Genomic DNA, 15,408 nt, shown 5'->3' on the forward strand with positions numbered 1-15,408 from the left:
GGAGGTAGGAGTGGGAGGAAGTAATCAGTAGACAGGAGAGGCAGCATGCATTAGAACATCAAAGAGGATGGGTGGGAGTGTTTAGGGAGATAAGGTCAGAGATGTAAATGGGAGAGGAGTGGGTGAGGGCTTTATAAGTGAATGTGAGAAGCTTGAAATGGATTCTGAAAGGGAAGGGGAGCCAGTGAAGGTCTTGTAAGAGAGGAGAGGTGGATGTAGTGCATTTGGTGAGGAAAATGAGATGGGCATCAGCATTTAGGATAGATTGGAGTGGAGTGAGGTATTTGTCAGGAATGCCAGTTAGGAGGAGATTACAGTAGTCCAGTCTGGAGATGACCAGTAAGTGGAAAAGGGTCTTAGTAGCATCCTGGGTCAGAAAAGGTCTATTCCTGGAAATATTTTTTAGATGAAAACAGCAGGTTTGTAAGAGGTGCTGAATGTGTGGTTTGAAGGAGATGGAGGAGTTGAGGGTTATTCAAAGACAGCACACTTGGTGGCTACAGGAGATAGTAGTGCCATCAATAGATAATGAGATTGTGGAAGGTGAGGTTATGCGGGAGGGAGGGAAGATGATCAGCTCGGTCTTAGATATGTTAAGTTTAAGAAAATGCTGGGACATCCAGAAATAGCAGAGAGACAGTTGGAGATACGAGTGAGGAGAGCAGGTGAGAGGTCCAGAGAGGAAAGATAAATTTGAGTGTCATCAGCATAGAGATGATATTGGAAATCAAAAGAACTAATGAGTTTACCTAGTGAGGATGTATAGAGAGAGAAGAGGACCAAGGACAGAACCTCGGGGTACACCTACAGTTAGTGGCACCTACAGTTAGTGGAAGTGAGGGGGAGGTGGAGTCATGAGAGGAGACAGAGAATTAATGGTCAGAGAGGTAGGAAGACAGCCATGAGAGGAAAATATCATGCAGACCAATGGAGTGAAGGATTTGCAGTAGGAGAGGGTGGTCCACAGTGTCAAAAGCAGCAGAGAGATCAAGAAGAATAAGTAGAGAGTATTGGCCCTTAGATTTAGCAGCATGGAGGTCATTGCAGACTTTGTAAGGGCAGTTTCAGTGGAGGTGGAGAGGATGGAAGCCAGACTGGAATGGATCAAACAGTGAGTGTGAGGAAAGAAAGGGAGTAAGGTGGTTGTAGACAATATGCTCAAGGGGTTTGGAGGCAAAAGGGAGAAGAGAGATGGGTCGATAGTTGGAAAGAATGTTTGGATCACAGGTTTACAGGTTTGTTCATAGAAATTGTGGCCAATATGTTTGGTGGGTGTTTCTTTTGATTTTTAAGATGTCCCATGTGTCTCAGTCTTATGGGTGGGGCTTCTCAAGGTGAGATTGGAAGAACTGTTGGGATTTTTGGCTAGGAACATACTTTGAATGGTTTCCCCAACCACTGATATGTTCCATTTGGAGGCAATGACTTGGGCATGTGCTGGAGCATTGACTTAATTGTGTGGCTAAGATCTGACCTATCCACCATTTCAGTATTCTGGCTCCACGTGAAGTTAATTTGGCCAAATATTGTTACCAGGAGGGTTTGGAAGTGTGCTAATGGAAGTATGGCCTCAAATGGTGTGAGGAAGAATGTTAACAAGGTAATCTAATACTATGTAGTGTCCCTTGCGGGGAAGGATGTTCAGCACCTTGATATTTGGTATAAATTGATTCTGGCACAGTATGTGTTCATAGTATTAAGATGACCAGTTGCATTTGAATATGTAGGGTTTGGATCTATTTGTGCATTTTTCAAATTATAAGGTTGCTGCTGAATATGGGGAAAATAGTTATAATTCTAAGGGATCTATAAGCAAAAAAAACTTTTTTGAAGCCTTTCTTAATTTATCAGTACTTAAACAGCTGAGAAATCACACTAATTTATCTGCTTATCATTTTGTTCTGCATCTGTGACACAAGCCCTCTGCACCCTGTAGAGCATAATGGGTTGTGCACTTCATTGGTTATGTTAAAAACATAGCACCACCTAACGATAGCATTATGATCATCAGCAAGGCTTGCAATATCACGATGCTTCATCAGATGCACTGTACAGCATAAGTGTATTGTGCATGTGTAGTCTTATTGATTCATACATGCATGGTACAAAAATCTTGTAATTGTTTTCCATGCACAATGAGCACTGATGCCTGGGCTAAGAAACATAATTGAAAGAGAGGTAGATTTCTGCAGGACCAAGGTTGTATTATCCATTAGGCTGCTGAAGCCTGGGGGCCCTGCAGTGACTAGGGGCCCATATTTTTTTTTGCTAAGGGACTGTGCCCTAGGCCTCCAATGGTTAAAGGCACTTTGCACAAGTGATATTTCAAAAAAGAAAAGAAAAGGAAGAATGATCCTTCTCATGGTTGCAAACATTTGGAAACTTCATAGTTTGAATAACTGTATTTTAACTAGAAATGTGCGGCGGGCACTTTTCGTGTTATGTGTTTTGGTTTTGGTTCTGGTTCCATGCTTGTGTTTTGGATCTGGATTGGTTTTGCCAAAACTACCCTTTCGTGTTTTAATTTTGGTTTTGGATCTGGATGACTTTTGAAAAAACCTAAAACAGCTAAAATCCCATAATTTGAGGGTAATTTTGATCCTACGGTATTTATTAACCTCAATAACATTCATTTCCCCTCATTTCCAGTCTATTCTGAACACCTCACAATATTGATTTTAGGCCAAAAGGTTGCACCGAGGTGGCTGGATGACTAAGCTAAGTGACACAAGTTTGCGGCACAAACACCTGGCCCATCTAGGAGTGGCACTCCAGTGGCAGACAGGATGGCAGATATAAAAAATAGGCCCCAAACAGCACATGATGCAAAGAAAAAAAAGAGGTGCAATTAGGTAGCTGGATGACTAAGCTAAGAAAACAAGTGTGCGGCACAAACATCTGGCCCATCTAGGAATTGCATTGCAATGGCAGACAGGATGGCACTTAAAAAAACTAGGCCCCAAACAGCACATCATGCAAAGAAGAAAAAGAGGTGCAATGAGGTAGCTGTATGACTAAGCTAAGCGACACAAGTGTGCGGCACAGACAACATGGTGCATGCTGGAATTTGCACAGATGTAATACACACAATATTGGTGGCACAGGACAGCGTACCCCCCTAAACTACACACACACACACACACATGGCAAAGCCTGTAAAATTAATTTGGATAATAATAACAACCCTTTTATTTGGAGCTATTATAATAATATGCAGCACAGGCGAGCATAACCCTACACCATACAGGGCAAACCCTGTAAAAAATATTTGGATAATAATATGTATATAACCCATTTATTTGGAGTAAATAATATACAGCAGAGGACACCGCCAATAGACTTATGGCAGCACAAGACACCACCACTGGACTGATGCAGCACAAGACAGCACCACTGGACTGGACTTATACGGCAGTACCCCTGGAGTTGTACGGCGGTGTCAGACAGGATGGCAGTTTAAAAAACTAGTCCCCAAACAGCACATGATGCAAAGAAGAAAAAAAGGTGCAAGATGGAATTGTCCTTGGGCCCTCCCACCCACCCTTATGTTGTATGAACAGGATAGGCACACTTTAACAAACCAATCAGTTCAGCAACAGGGTGGCTGAAATGACTGGTTTGTTTGGGCCCCCCAACAGAAAAGAAGCAATCAATCTCTCCTTGCATAAACTGGCTCTACAGAGGCAAGATGTCGATCTCATCCTCATCCTCCGATCCCTCACCCCTTTCAGTGTGTACATCCTCCTCCTCACAGAGTATTAATTTGTCCCCACTGGAATCCACCATCACAGGTCCCTGTGTACTTTCTGGAGGCAATTGCTGGTAAAGGTCTTCCCGGAGGAATTTATAATTCATTTTGATGAACATCATCTTCTCCACATTTTGTGTAAGTAACCTCCTACGCTGATTGCTGACAAGGTGACCGGCTGCACTAAACACTCTTTCAGAGTACACACTTGAGGGGGTGCAAAATAAAGCCAGTTTGTGCAAGGGCATGCAAATTGCCTCTTTTTCTGAGAATATACATACGGGACTGTCTGACATGCCTACAGTGATGCTGTCACTCATATAATCATCCACCGTTCTTTCAATGGTGACAGCATCATATGCAATGACAGTAGACATGTCATTAATCGTTGGCAGGTCCTTCAGTCTGGACCAGATGTCAACACTCGCTCCTGACTGCCCTGAATCACCACCAGTGGGTGGGCTAGGGAATGTTATCCTTTTCCTCGGAGCCCCAGTTGCAGAAGAAAATGAAGGAGGAGCTGTTGATGGGTCACGTTCCGCTTGAGTTGACAATTGTCTCACCAGCAGGTCTTTGAACCTCTGCAGACTTGTGTCTGCCGGAAAGAGAGAGACAACATAAGCTTTAAACCTAGGAACGAGCACGGTGGCCAAAATGTAGTGCTCTGATTTCAACAGATTGACCACCCATGAATACTCGCAAAGCGAAGAAGGGCTCCATCCTCAAGTCCCACATAGTTTGCGGAATCGCTCCATCTTAGCCCCTCCTTCAATTTCTCCAGCTGCTTCTGCAAAAGCCTAATGAGGGGAATGACCTGACTTAAGCTAGCAGTGTCTGAACTGACTTCACATGTGGCAAGTTTGAAGGCTTGGAGAACCTTGCACAAGATGGAAATCTTTCTCCACTGCACTTGAGTCAGGTGGATTCCCCCTCTTTTGCCTATATAGTAGGTTGATGTATAGCAGGGCTGGCCAAACCAGTCCTCGAGATCTACCAACAGTACACATTTTCCAGACCACCTAGCTGGTGCACAGGTGTAGTCATTACTAATTAAGATGTGCTGCATTCATTCCTAACTGACAATTCTACAGAACTCCAGGAGGCCTGGAAAACATGAACTGTTGGTAGATCTCGAGGACCGGTTTGGCCAGCCCTGATGTATAGGCTTGAATGGCCTTTTGCTGCTCCTCCATACTCCGAAGCATATAGAGTGTTGAATTCCCCCTCGTTACCACTTTTTGCTTCAGGTGATGGCAGGGCAGGTTCAGGAGTGTTTGCTGGTGCTCCAGTCTTTGGTACGCGGTGGCTTAATGTCAAAAGTGGCCTGCAATTTTTTGGGCCACCGACAGCATCTCCTGCACACCCCTGTCATTTTTCAAAAAATTCTGCACCACCAAATTAATTGTATGTGCAAACCATGGGACATGCTGGAAATTGCCCAGATGTAATGCACGCACAATATTGGTGGCATTGTCCGATATCACATATCCACAGGAGAGTCTAATTGGGCCCTCAGTTTCTGTAAGAGGTTTTCAGTGGGGTGCCTCTTACGGAAAGCGGTGATACATAGCGTAGCCTGCCGAAGAACGAGTTGGCATTTGCGAGATGCTGCTACTGGTGCTGCTGTTGTTGCTGTAGGAGGCAATACATCTACCCAGTGGGCTGTCACAGTCATATAGTCCTTAGTCTGCCCTGTTCCACTTGTCCACATGTCCGTGTTAAGAGGACAGTGGGTACAACTGCATTTTTCAGGACACTAAGGACACTTTTTCTGACGTCATTGTACATTCTCGGAATCACCTGCCTAGTGAAGTGGAACCTAGATGGGATTTGGTACCAGGGACACACTACCTCCATCAATTTTCTAAGTCCCACTGAACTAATGGCGGATACCGGACGCATGTCTAACACCAACATAGCTGTCAAGGCCTCAGTTATCTGCTTTGAAACAGGTTGACTGCTGTAATATTTTATCTTCCTCACAAAGGACTGACTTCCCCTCTGGGATGACGATCGACTCCCAGCAGCAACAACAGCAGCAGCAGCAGCAGCAACAGCAGCAGTAGGCGTACTACTCAAGGATCCTCTGGAGGAATCCCAGTTAGGAGAGGACTCCTCAGTCTTGCCAGTGACATGGTCTGCAAGACTACTGACGTTCCTAACTGAGGAGGAAATTGATGTTGAGGGAGTTGGTGGTGTGGCTTCCAGGAGATTGGGTACAAGAGGAAGGAGGGATTTAGGTGTCAGTGGACTGCTTATGTTCTTACTCAAAGTTTCACAATTTGTCACTGACTTCTAATGAATGCGCTGCAGGTGACATATAAGGGAGGATGTTCCTAGGTGGTTAACTTCCTTACCCCTGCTTATTACAGATTGACAGAGGCAACACACGTCTTGACACCTGTTGTCCGGATTTGTGGAGAAATAATTCCACACCGAAGAGGTTGCTTTTTTGGTATTTTGCCCAGGCATCACAATGGGATTATTCATCCCATGTATAACAGGTTTCTTCCCTGGTGCCTGATTTAAACAAACCACATCACCATCAGAATCCTCATCGTCAACTTCCTCCCCAGCGCCAGCAAAACCCATATCCTCATCCTGGTGTACTTCAGCAGTAACATCTTCAATTTGAATATCAGAAACTGGACTATGGGTGCTCCTTCCAGCACTTGAAGAGGGTGTGCAAATGGTGGAAGGAGCCACCTCTTCCCATCCAGTGTTGTGAAGGTCAGGCATCGCAACTGCCAACACACTTGGACTCTCCTTGGGGATTTCTGATACTATCTTAGAATGCACAGTTCTTTGCTGTGGTTTTGCCAGCTTAACTCTTATCAATTTTCTAGTGGGAGGATGAATTATATGGCAGTACCACTGGACTTATACAGCAGTGCCACTGGACTGGATTTATACATCAGTATCACTGGACTTATATACCAGTACCAGTGGACTTATACAGCAGTACCACTGGACTAGATTTATACGGCAGTATCACTGGATTTATATGCCAGTACCACTGGAATTATATGGCAGTATTACTGGAATTATACAGCAGTATCAATGGAATTATATGGCAGTACCAAAGGACATATACGGCAGTATCACTGAACTGGATTTATACGCCAGTACCACTGGATTTATATGGCAGTACCAGTTGACATATACGTCAGTATTACTGGACATATACAACAGTATCACTGGACATATACAGCAGTATCGCTGGATGTATATGGCAGTACCACTGGACATATATGGCAGTATCATTGGACTAGATTTATACGCCAGTATCACTGGAATTATACAGCAGCACCACTGGACATATACTGCAGTATTACTGGACTGGATTTATATCACAGTACCACTGGATTTATACGGCATTACCACTGCACATATTTGGCAGTATCACTGGATTGATATGGCAGTACCACTGAACATATACAGCAGTATCACTGGACTAGAATTATACGCCACTACCGCTGGAATTATACGCCAGTACCACTGGAATTATACGGCAGTATCACTGGAATTATACGGCAGTACCACTGGATTTATACGGCATTACCACTGGACATATACGGCAGTATCACTGGACTGGATTTATACGCCAGTACCACTAGAATTATATGACAGTACCACTGGACATATACGGCAGTACCACAGGACATATACAGCAGCACAGGGACACCACCACTGGACTGATGCAGGACAACACAGCACCACTGCAATGGAGTGGACTTATACAGCAGCACTGGACATATGGCAGTAGAGGACACCACCACTGTGACTGGACTGATGCAGCACAAGACACCACCACTGAACTGATGCAGCACAACACAGCACCACTGGACTGTACTTATACAGCAGCACTGGACATATGGCAGCAGAGGACACCACCACTGTGGCTGGACTGATGCAGCACAACACACCACCACTGGACTGATGCAGCACAACACAGCACCACTGGACTGGACTTATACAGCAGCACTGGACATACAGTATGGCAGCAGAGTACACCACCACTGTGACTGGATTGATGCAGCACAAGACACTACCACTGAACTGATGCAGGACACCAAGGACGGAGAGACGTCCTCTCTCTACACTCTCCAATGCTGGAGTGAAAATGGTGGCGATGCGTTGCTCCTTATATGGAATCCAAACCCTGCAAGAATCCGACAGTGGGATGATGACGTTTTGCCTCGTTCTGGTTTCCGAGTCAGGCAGGAAAACCCGAGCCTGACTCGGATACTGGCTTGGGTAGTGAAGTTCAGGGGGAGCGGGGGTTCAGTACTCAGGGATCTGAACCCACTCATCTCTAATTTTAACACAAGAGAGATGAGACTTTATTATTTTTAAGCATTTTTTTTAAAAAGGATGACATGTGCTGACATGCAATACCATAGCGTGGGCTGTTTATGACATTCATTTGTATGTTATAGTATGTAAACCACTGGCATATATTTATAATTGGTGCAGTGTGTGCAGTGCACATGAGCCACAAGGGTCCAGGGGGGGCCACACCACACACCCTGCACCCATTATTTTCAATACTTAACCTCCGGAGTCCTGTGGAACAGCAGAAGCACTGCAGAAGTCACTGGGAAAATGGTGCAGCACCATGTTCCATGTGTTTCGCGCATCCGCTATAGAAAATGGCCGACGTGACATTTTCCAGGAGATCTGCACATGTGCTGTAGATTATGGGAAAGCCTAGAGCTTAGCGCTGCTGCTAGCTAGAGAGGAGGGGGCCCAGATGGAGCCTGCACATGGGCCTCCTCCTCTCTAGAAATGCCCCTAATGTAAATACATAATTTAAAACATAAGAACTCTGTAACACATATATTTACATGTCACTTGTACTTTGTACATGTCACTGGAGCACCATAAAGACATATGGAATTAATGATCTTTATGATCATTAAGGAGAATATTTTATGTATGAGCCATTGACTGCAGTTTGGTATACTTCTGTATGGGACTGTGTGTCAGACAGTTATGGTTAAGCATATGCTATGGTGTAAGCTGTATGGTATGTGTATGATGTGTCCCAACATCAGTGATAAAGAAGAACAAAGATGTCATGGACTGGCAGTCCCAGGACCATCACTCATGATGTCACACACCAAGACCTGGAGGAGCAGGAAGATGGGTGCTGAATATGTGACATGCATGTTCAACTCTATGTAGTAGAGTGCCGGTCCATGCAACTTGCAAGGTGAAAAAATTGTGCTTTTGGGGCAGTGACCATGCTTTCCCTTCAGACTTGCAGCCTGAGCAGCAGTAACAGTCATGCACAATTTGTTACAGCCCTGCATAATATACTGTAAATTCTATGCTGATTTCAGAGAAAGTCATATTTTTTATTTCATTTATCTCCTTTTATTCCATGCCTTTTTCTTGCTTAGAAATACCCCTCCCTTTCGAGCACCTGAATGATATCACTAAGCTAATTGAGCATCTACCAATATATATGTTTGTTGTGAGAGGCAGAGAGGTTCCTGCATTAGGAGGAGGTACAGGCCCTGACATGCCACATGGAGCATTATGGGGTTGCTCCAAGGTAGGTAGCTCTTAGCTTAGACATATTGTAGTAAGGAGCCAGTATCATGTGGCTCCTTGCTGGTTAATCTTAGACCCAGATTGGGGTAATGGAGGTGTGGGGTGTGGTGCCCCAGGACTGGCTGAGCTGGATGGCTTTAGTGTGGCATACCTTTACATTCTATTAACACTTTTCACTTATTAATTTCTTAACACTATTTCTCTATTTTAATTGCATTTCATTTTTGTATCACTTTCTCTATAGCTTCGGCTTCCTAAATACTAATTTATTAACACTATAGTTTTTTCACTGGTATGCTACGTTGGGATTTCTGGCTTATGCTGGTGTTTTGGGGTGCCACACCCTGCACCTAGATATAGCGCTATGGACCCCAAATATACAGAGACGCCTTGATGCGGCTTTGGGGCTTATTCACACATTTGCGCAAATATGTGTAACGAAGATCTCTGAATTCTGTTATCATGTGGAATTTATATCTGGTTACGGTTATGATTCAGGGTGCTGGGGGAAACAAATGGCTTTTTTTCTTGCTTAGAAATACCCCTCCCTTTCGAGCACCTGAATGATATCACTAAGCTAATTGAGCATCTACCAATGTATATGTCTCCTTTTATTCCATATTAGAGTCCAATTTAATAAATAAACAGCATTCATATTTAGCAGTTGGAGTTTATATGACACCTTAATAATGAACTAAGATAGATTATTATATTTAGTCAAAGACAGAATTGTCATCTCTGAAAAGTAGCACTGGTAGACTATTGTTTGGCTGGATGAGAAAGTTGCATACTTAAATAATGCATTAATTCATCACAACATGTACTTGCAAAGAACAAAAAAAGAATATTCTAAAGCTGACAGTGTGATATTTAATTTTGAAGTAAGGTGTTAGTTTTACAAATGGGCCTCTTTAATTATAAAGTTAAATTAATTTTCTGTGTTGTCAAACATTTCTGTGAATGTTGTAGTTATTCTTTTTACCATGGCACTCCTTGCAGTATCTAATTTAGCTATAGATTTCTTTAACATATTTTATATCTTATTTTTTATTGTGCACATATAGAGGTTTGTAAAGAAAAACTTATTTTGTGAACACTAAGGATATTGATGTTTCATAAACATGATACCCTTTATTTGTTCCATTTAAGAGAGAATTAATGCAGGAGAATGGCTGTTTCGTATGTACAGTATAACACAAAAACTTTTACTTAAAGCATGTTGTTTGTCATGTTTCACATATAATACCTGTATTGTATAATATGCATTTCTTATTTGCACTTTATTTTCCAAGGCTTTAAAACTTGGCTACAAAACACTGTTTCACCTGGGATCACCAATGGGGTGGGGTGGGGGGTAGTGCGGGGGGGGTGCAAAATATGGTACAGATATACTGGGCCCAATCTCAAAGGGGGGCCCACAACGCACTGATGATCTCGCCTTAGAACTGCTTCTTATTTAAAGGCAGATGTCTAAAGTCAGAATGATGAGCACACTGCAGATATTTGGCCTATTGAAGACTAGGTACAGGTGTCTTGATATGTCTGGTGAAATGCTCCACTACAGCTCTGTTAGAGGCCATTATGCTTTATATTTTTGCTGAGGGGGCTTTGTTTGTTTGTTTTTCCTATCAGGGGCCATTGTGTTTTATTTTTTTCTATCAGGGCCAATGTGTTATTTTTCCTGTACTGGGCCATTTTCATGTGGGAGTCAATTAGTTTTTTTTTCCCTTCTGGGGACAAACGTAATAATAAAAGTATTAATTATGGATGTAGTAGGGTGGGGAAAGTGCTAGTAGACTTAGTGCTGCAAACATACTCAGACACAAAATAATGAAGACAAAAAGATATTTCTCATTCAGGGGTCAGCAACCCATGGCTCCAGAGCCACATGTGGCTCTTTCAGCCATCTATTGCGGCCCCCTCCTAGGGGGCTACAAGTCTAGCAGTCCAGGACTTCTCCATTCAATGCACTCTGCCTTTCCCAGGAGTGCATTGTGGGTCCGCCATGCATCACACCATGACCCAGAGAAGGTGAAGCGGCAGACAGAGGGACCACCAGTCCCGAGCCCAGGCCCCCAGCAGCAGCAGCAGCCCATCACTGCCACAGGCTCCACAGCACAGCAGGGACACAGGGAGGGACCGCTGTAGCCCGGCTGTTACCAATTCAAAGACAGGCAGGCGGCTGCTGCGGCCCTCTATCCACATCCCTACTGCACCCCTCCCCCACCCGCCTGCGTGGGTTTTATAAAAAAAAATCTGTCCTATATTATATGTATATAAATGAATATAATATATATATATATGTGTGTATGTGTATATATATAAATAAATATATATATATATATATATATATATAAAACACAATTCTGGGGGCGCTAATAAAATTATTAGAAAAACAGTATATCTATAATGACATTAAGGAGAGTAATGTGAAACATAAAAACAATATAAATATACATTTATTTACACTTCAACAGAGGAAAGCACATATAAATAAACATGTAATAGCATCAGAAATTGTTCCAGTTGAATGAGGCAAATGATTTTTCTTGCCGAATGATTGTTCAATTAATGGTACAGATATCAAAAAGACTCAGAACCCAACGTGTTTCGTCCCAAGGACTTCTTCAGGGGTAAGTATCTAAACAATAAATATAATAACTGAATACAATACATGATAAAATTAACAAGATCAGATCATAAATGATAAAAAACATCAATTATTAACAATGATCAAGAGGCATAAATACATACCAATGATTATGGAAAACATGATGAACAGAAAAATGTCACTATAAGTGCCGGTTTGAAACAATCTGAAAACTAACACATCATTTTTAAAATATAAGAATCAGTTTTAACAAAAAATTCCAAAGAGGAGAGCAGGTTTGGCAGAATGTACATACCATAATGGATTTCCCATATGGGATATCAGTAAAAACATTGATTTAAAATTGGATAGGTAAATCCTCCAAAAGGTTTTATCTATATAAAATTGTTTTTAGGCCAAAAGGTTGCACCAAGGTAGCTGGATGACTTTGGTAAGTGACACAAGTGTGCGGCACAAACACCTGGCCCATCTAGGAGTGACACTGCAGTGGCAGACAAGATGGCAGATTTAAAAAATAGGCCCCAAACAGCACATCATACAAAGAAGAAAAAGAGGTGCAATGAGGTAGCTGGATGGCTAAGCTAAGCGACACAAGTGTTCGGCACAAACACTTGGCCTATCTAGGAGTGGCATGCAGTGGCTGAATGTTGAAAGTGGCCCACAATTTTTCAGGCCACCAGGCTGTTGACGGGTCACGTTCTGCTTGAGTTGACAATTGTCTCCCCAGCAGGTCTTTGAACCTCTGCAGACTTGTGTCTGCCGGATAGAGAGATCCAACGTAGGCTTTAAACCTAGGATCGAGCATGGTGGCCAAAATGTAGTGCTCTAATTTCAACAGATTGACAACTCTTGAATCCTGGCAAAGCGAATGAAGGGCTCCATCCACAAGTACCACATACTTGGCAGAATTGCTCTGTCTTAGCTCCTCCTTCAATTACTCCAGCTACTTCTGCAAAATCCTGATGAGGGGAATGACCTGACTCAAGCTGGCAGTGTCTGAACTGACTTCACGTGTGGCAAGTTCGAAGGGTTGGAGAACAACATGGAAATTATTCTCCACTGCACTTGAGTCAGGTGCATTCCCCCTCTTTTGCCTATATCGTAGGTGGATATATAGGCTTGCATGGCCTCTTGCTGCTCCTCCATCCTCTGAAGCATATAGAGTGTTGAATTCCACCTTGTTACTACCTCTTGCTTCAGGTTATGGCAGGGTAGGTTCAGGAGTGTTTGTTGGCTCTCCAATCTTTGGCATGTGGTGGCTGAATGCCGAAAGTGGCCCGCAATTTTTCAGGCCACCGACAGCATCTCCTGCACGCCCCTGTCATTTTTCAAAATATTCTGCACCACCAAATCAATTGTATGTGCAAAACATGGGATGTGCTGGAATTTACGTAGATGTAATGCACGCACAATATTGGTGGCGTTGTCCGATATCACAAATCCCCCGGAGAGTCTAAGTGGGGTAAGCCATTGTGCGATGATGTCCCTCCGTTTCTGTAAGAGATTATCAGTGGTGTGCCTCTCACGGAAACCAGTGATACACAACGTAGCCTGCCTAGGAATGAGCTGGTGTTTGTGAGATGCTGCTACTGGTGCTGCTGTTGTTGTTGCTGCAGGAGGCAATACATTTACCCAGTGGGCTGTTACAGTCATGCAGTCCTTAGTTTGTCCACATGTCCGTGGTTAAGTGACAGTGGGTACAGCCACATTTTTTAGGACACTGAGGACACTTTTCTTAATGTCTCTGTACAGTCCGGTAATCGCTTTCCTAGTGAAGTGTAATCTAGATGGGATTTGGTACCAGGGACACACTACCTCCATCAATTGTCTAAATCCCATTGCACCAATGGCAGATACCGGATGCACGTCTAACACCAAGTTAGCTGTCAATGCCTCAGTTATCTGCTTTGCAACAGGATGACTGCTGTAATATTTTATCTTACTCGCAAAGGACTGTTGGACAGTCAATTGCTTATTTGAAGTAGTACAAGTGGTTTTCTGACTTCCCCTATGGGATAACGATCGACTCCCAGCAGCAACAACAGCAGCGGCAGCAGCAGCAGTAGGCGTACCACTCAAGGATCCTCCGGAGGAATCCCGATTAGGAGCAGACTCCTCAGTCATGCCAGTGACATGGTCTTCATTACTACTGACATTCCTGACTGAGTAGGAAATTGACGTTGAGGGAGTTGGTGGTGTGGCTTGCAGGAGAATGGAAACAAGAGGAAGAAGGGATTTAAGTGTCAGTGGACTGCTTACGGTCTTACCCAAAGTTTCTGAACTTGACAATGACTTCTGATGAACACGCTGTAGGTAATGTATAAGGGAGGATGTTCCTAGGTGGTTAATGCCCTTATCCCTACTTATTACGGTCTGACAAAGGCAACACATGGCTTGACACCTGTTGCCTGGATTTGTGGAGAAATAATTCCACACTGAAGAGGTGGCTTTTTTGGTATTTTGCCCAGGCATGACAATGAGCTTATTCATCTCACAGACAACTGTCTCCCCCAGTGCCTGATTTAAACAAACCACATCACCATCAGATTCCTCCTCGTCAACTTCCTCCTCAGCGCAAGCAAAACCCATATCCTCATCCTGGTGTACTTCAACAGTGACATCTTCAATTTGAATATCAGAAACTGGACTGTGGGTGCTTCTTCCAGCACTTGAAGAGGGCATGCAAATGGTGGAAGGAGCCACTTCTTCCCATGCAGTTTTGGGAAGGTCAGGCATCACAACCGCCGACACACTTGGACTCTCCTTGGGGATTTGTGATACCATCTTAGAATGCACAGTTCTATGCTGTGCTTTTGCCAACTTAACTCTTATCATTGATGAGGGCTTCCATCGTCATGTGAAGCTGAACCACTAGTCATGAACATAGGCCAGGGCCTTAGCCGTTCCTTGCAACTCCATGTCATAATTGGCAAGTTTACGTTTCTCCTCATACCGATTAAATTTATTTTTTTGGGTCATTTCACTGATCTTTGGCTTTTTGGATTTTACATGCACTCTACTATCACATCGTGCATCAACTTTGGCAGACGACGTTGATGGCATTTCATCATATATGTCATGACTAGTGGCAGCAGCTTCAGCACTAGGAGGAAGTGTTTCTTGATCTTTCCCTATTTTTTCCTCCAAATTTTTGTTCTCCATTACTTTTCTGGAGTTGTATAACACAATATGCGGAAAAGGAGAGCGTACCCATACACCACACAGGGCAAACCCTGTAAAAATAATTTGGATTAAATATTAATAACCCCTTTATTTGGAGTAAATAAAATACAGCACAGGACAGCACCAATGGACTTATACGGCAGTACCGCTGGAGTTATGTGGCAATACCACTGGACTTATACGGCAGTACCACTGGACTTATATGGCAGTACCAACAGAATTATACGGCAGTACCACTGGATTTATACGGCAGTACCACTGGACTTATACAGCAATACAACTGGACTTAGAAGGCAGTAACACTGGA

The sequence above is a fragment of the Pseudophryne corroboree genome, chromosome 4, assembly GCF_028390025.1.
Source record: "Pseudophryne corroboree isolate aPseCor3 chromosome 4, aPseCor3.hap2, whole genome shotgun sequence".
In the NCBI taxonomy this organism is placed as follows: Eukaryota; Metazoa; Chordata; class Amphibia; order Anura; family Myobatrachidae; genus Pseudophryne; species Pseudophryne corroboree.